The following is a 6,187-nucleotide window of genomic DNA, read 5'->3' on the forward strand; positions in this document are numbered from 1 at the left end:
TTGTTTTTATTTTTTGTAGTGTTCCCAAGGAAGTGTTATTGCTTAACTTTTAATAGGAATACCGTCATAGATACATTTGCAGACAATTATGTTATTACCGCGAGCCACGAATTTCGGCACGTTGAAAGAATGGTTAAACAGTGGATGTTTACAAAAATTGTGATCTATCCTTCGAAAGTGGCAAGTTCGGGTCGTAATTGTACGATGGTATGATTTGGGATCACACAATCTAGATTAGTACAATAAAATAAAATATCTATAAGAAAAAGAGTTGCATGTTTGAAATTTGACATCGTTGTTTAAGGTTGTAAAACTTCGGACTGAAAATCGATTACACAAGACCCCCTCCTCCTAAAAGCTGTAATTTTGTTGTATTTCAACAATTAACTCAGTCAATTGTTTGTTTCCACTTGTTTTAAATAATTTTATTGTATTGAATGATGAAGAAAATTTGATATGAACTTGAAATTCAACAGCCCCAATTTTTTTCAGCTCAGTTATATAACTATTTTAGAAAAGTCTTAAATTTGATTAAAAACGTTAAAAGCATGGAAGACTCCTGGTATTTCATAAGTATTTATGATTATGCTATGTTTGACGACCAAATTCTTTAAATGACTTAAATTTCGATTTTTCTCTAAATGCCTAGATAAATTTACTGGTATATAAATTTGTATTTCGACTACCATGTAGTAATCATCAGTATGAATTAGTTGATCGTAATTACTCTTATGGTGTATGTTACTCGTTGCTAATTTGATGGCAGTCTGCGCTTGTCGAAATACGTATATTTATACAATACAAAATTGATCTAGGAAATAGGAGATAATCCTAATATGGTCGAATTGGCCATATTACGCATAAAAATGTAACACAGACTTGATACCATGACAAAATTTGAATACTCCTCAACCCCATGTAACCAAACATCTGTCAAAAAAGATGGCAGTTTTGTTCGTATTTATTTCGTGGAATACACTTCGGTGCAAAAGGAACACCAGCGACGCTTTAATTTCTGTCTTTTCGTTGACAAATATTAGGGTACTTTCGGTAGTGAAAAATAAATTATGAAATTTGAAAAAAGTTAAAATTTATGTAAAAATATACTTAAATATTCTGATTTCGAGTCATGAAAGCATATTTTTCTTTTATAATATTAAAATTAAAAATCGTTATTTTTAAACTGTATGTTACGTCACCTAAAACGCGGGAAAGCCTTGATGTGATGTCATAACGGTATGAATCATAGACCATCAGTTAGTTCAGTATAGACAGCTGGGTATAATATATCCATAGATAATAAATATAGCTAACGTAATTAGTAATTAATCTCTTGTGCCGTACCTGTTTGGTTCATAGAATATTAATAATACATAGAGAACGAGAGGGATCTGCTAGCATGTAAGTGGATGCGATAAGATGAATGAGAGATAAGATTGTCTGTGAGTTCACCTGTGTCCTTGTCATAATCATATGTACATATAATATTAGTAAGTATAAGTATATGTATTAGACAAATTAGACAGGGATACAGGGGAACTTACTGGCAGTCTTCTCTATCGCTTCGCATATCACATCCACTTACAGGCTAGCGTTCGCTGTCTTCATATCTCTATGGTTTAGTTAGTAGTATTTATAAGAAAGTAAATATTGTGTTTTATAATAAAAAAGTGTTCCAAAATTAACGCAATAACCTCGAATCAGGCGTTAATCTTGGGACACCCTTTATTATTATTATTATATAAAAGTGATAGAATTTTACTTATTTTGTATAAAAACTTTAAATAGAAAATAAGAATCTCTGTAATTTGTTTTATGAAAATATTTATGTACTTTTTTCTTTTTTTTTTTTGTTATAAATAAATAAAGATCGTTATATATTTTAAATTTTGTTTTATTTTTAAATTTTTCTATCCTATTTTTTCTTTCAGAACAAAATTATCAATTAATTAATTATTTAGTAAAGGTATGTATTAAATTAATTATACGGTATTAAACTTACCCTTTATGTATTTCTTTTTACTCCTTTTTTTACAATAAACTTATCAATAAATGAATAATTGTAGTAATATTTTGTTAAAAATGTAGGTTTTATTTGATATTCCAGAAATCGATGTAAAGGATTAAAGATAAAGGTAGGTATAATAATATTAATAATTAAACCAGAAAAATTGATAAAAAGGATATTTTATTATATATATTTGTACATATTTCACCTAAAATAAATATGAATAAATAATAATGATTATTTTATACAGTATAAAATCAATTTTCTGGATAACAATTTTTTCATTTTTTCTAAATTAATAAAAATTAATATAAATAAATAAAAATCATTGTATATTTTAAATTTTGTTTGTTTTTTTTCTATCCCATTTTTCCTTTCAGAACAAAATTATTAACTAATTAATTATTCATAAAGGTAAGTATTAATATAATTGTATGATTATACATAAGTCGGGTAGCTGTGTGGGTATAGCACTTGTCTATGACACCTAGGTACGCTGGTTCGTACCATGACGATGTTACAATTTTTTCTTTTATATTAAATGAATTTTTCCTGATGTTAAAAATTTTCCACTATTTTTATAGTTTAAATTATCTACATACTCCGCCCTCTTGTAATAAATAAGGTCGGTTATTCATATGTCATAAATCACTATTCTGTCAGGAGGTGGGAATTTAAATATATCTCACTCTTTAAAATCATATTCTCCTGCTACAAAATACTAAAAATTTGTACAAATGGCTTGGAGCTCCGCGATCTTAGCACCTCATGTGCGGAATTTCGATTGACCAATTATACCATCTGAAAGGTCAGAAATTGGTCATAAAAGGTCAGTTGGTCTTATTAATTGGTCAGCATCAGAAAATTTTTTATTAAAGATTGAAAAAACTCCACCTATGCGCGATCGGGAAGCATTCGCTGATAATTGGTCAGCTAATAATATAAATTATAATTGGTCAGTTTAATTTTATATTCAAAAAATAATATAATTTCGAAAAAATTTTCAATTTTTTCAACATTTGTACTAGGAGAACATAAGTGGGAATTAGTAGTTCCTGATAAGGAGAAAGGTGAGTAAGTGTTTTCACCCCGAAAGTCTAAAATTTTATTTTGGCAGAAAGTTATTGGTCTGCTCACTAGAGGTCACACTCACCAAACACGGGTGTGCAGACCACTAACTTTCTGACTTACGAGGTGACAACAATTACCTTGCTATCAGGTACTACTTATTCCGTCCGTCCTTGATGTTCTCCTAGTAGAAATGTGAAAAAATTGAAGTTTTTGAACGAAAAAAAACTAATTTTTTCATCATTTACTAGGCAAACATGCTGTGGTGGAAATTTGAAAAAAAATGAAAATAAAAATCAGATTTTGCTTAATTAAAAGATTTAATGAACTTTATTTTAATATATGTCCTCACCTAGTTTCGAACCAAGGGACTATTTATTCGAAGTCAGATACGCTAACCATTATACCATTAGGGCTCTGTTATTCGTATTAATAAATAATTATATTCATATTTTCGACTTTCTTAAATTATAACAAAAAGTAAAACTCATTTTCGGAAAATTTTGAGTAGTATTATTACAAACAAAAAATGGCAAACGAAGTTTGAAATACTTACCTATCGTGAAGTTCGAAATACTCACCTATTTTTAACTGAAATAATATTGTATAGCTACAGAGAGATGGGGAAAAATAAAATAAAAGCAGGGTTTGAGTTTTCAACTTTATTTAAATGAAATCAAAATACATAAAAACTATTTACGAATTACTTGCACATAATTCCATATAATTAATTTCATCTTAAAAAAATTTTTTTGCATCAACTTTTTTTTACAAACCAAATTCCACACAAAAATAAAATGAAAATCCAAAAAGAATATTACGTATTTACAATCCAACTTCTTTATCTCACCTATATTTTATAAGAATTTGTTTGTACCTTTACTAAAAAAAATTAATTAGTTAATTAATAATTTTGTTCTGAAAGGAAAAATGGGATAGAATAAAATAAAACAAAATTTAAAATATATAACGATATTTATTTATTTATATTAATTTGAAAACGTTATCCCGAAAATTGTTTTTTTACTATATAAAATAACCATTATTATTATTCATTCAAATTTTTTATAGGTGACATATGTACAAATATATATAATACAAGTGAAAACAAACAATTGACTGAGTTAATTGTTGAAATACCATGCATAGTCAGTGTTGATTTATTTATCACATTACACATACAAACATGTGACACATACATAACTGATAATTAAGTATAGTACCTATTATAAAATTTCCGCCTAATTGGCGCCCTCACGAGTAAACAGTGATGTTTATGAAAAAAAATTTTACATTTAAACTTTTGTTCTATCTCTAACGGTTTACAAGATGGGTCCTACGGACCCAAGACCCAATTCACCTATGATGCTCATTTACGAACTTGACCTCACTTTTAATTAATCCAATTCCTTCTCAGGTATGTAAATTCTTAACAATAAATTATATTAAATGACATTCTTCCTTTCATATTATATTTTTAAAACAAAATTCCGTTCTGTATGATTTGATAGAGCAATATTTATTTATTTTATAAGAAATTCTCAAATGTTTTTGATCTATTATAAAATCTGAAATTTGTATATATTTTTAATTTATTAAAAATAGATATTTTAATAATTTTAGACGTTTAAAGACTTTTTGCGGAATTTGTAAATATCTGAGAAGAATATTAATTTTACAAGTCAAAACAAAGATATAAATTTTAGAATATAAATATACATATGATATCAATAAACCCGCGCTTATCATTTAAACATTGGTGATGACAACGTACGCACGCGCCATAAAATATTAAAAGCCTCTGCAATTGAATTAATGAGAATAATTTATTACTGTGAAATATTTATAATCCAACAATTGCTAATAATAAACGAACAATCAATAATACCTTAAAATACATTGATTAAGGAAGTAAAAAGTGGAAATCAATAGTATGGGGGGCTAACTTGACGACAAATAATTGTTTAATAAATAATAAATAAAAACGATCGAACAAATAATTTTAATGATCAAACAATGAAGAACAAACGACGAACGTCACCAAATTGGATATCCGGGTTTTTTTAAAAATTGACAGTTAAAAAAAGGTTTAAAATTTAATTTAATTTTTGGCAAGAAAGCGTGTGTATTTTTCCGAAATAAATTTTTTGTGGCTTTTTATTAGCAAAATCGACATTTTGGAGTACTTTTTCAAATATAGTAGAATACCCTATTTTCTCGTTTGAGTTGAGTATTCTTGTATAGTGTCCATGAACAACAATGTTGAACGGCAGGCAGGACATTATGTAGTTGGTTACCTGCCGTGTATGCAACTCTCCTTTCGTTCATGTATTAACAATTGCACAAAAAAGAAATAATCAATAGGAGACATTTTTAAGGAAAATAATAAAATAATATTTCTAAAATAATTAAAACAATATATTTTTAATCATCAAATTTTTTTTAATTACAACATTTTCACAATTATATTAAAAAATAACATACAAACATGTGAAATAGTTTGGCAAGATTTTTTTTTTTATTAATCAAAAATATAATTTTTTTAAATCGAAATTTACAACTTTCTAACTAACTTTTATTTTTTATTTAATATTTTGTTTGGTTGACTATCTAAAAATATAAAGTTATGTGGTTTTTATGTTGTATTTTTAATAATAATAGTAAATTCTAATTATTACTTTCATTTAAGGCGCATTTTAAAATAACATTTTAAGGCATTTTAATATTATTATTTAATTAAGTATTTTTTTTTTTATATAATAAAGTGCGAATGGGGTATGATCGATGACGTCACATTTAAATGCAAATAGATGTCATTTGTTTTAGAAGTCAAGGTTAAATATTTAATCATTATGTCAATCTGTCATGTCAAATAAATAAAATTTATTTGATAAATTATCGAAAAATCGTTAAAAATAATTTTTCACCGCTTTTCCCTAGCTGCCTAATATAATAGCTCGCTATTCAATTAAAAAGAGATTTTTAAAATAAATCTACAGGTTGATTTACACTGAATCAGGACTTACTATTCTGCCACGTACACGTTCTGTACGTCACGGTGGTAATTGTTTTATTGGATGAGTGGGCACGTTTGAGATGATACAAAAATAG

This window comes from Chrysoperla carnea, chromosome 5 (assembly GCF_905475395.1).
Source record: "Chrysoperla carnea chromosome 5, inChrCarn1.1, whole genome shotgun sequence".
NCBI lineage: Eukaryota > Metazoa > Arthropoda > Insecta > Neuroptera > Chrysopidae > Chrysoperla > Chrysoperla carnea.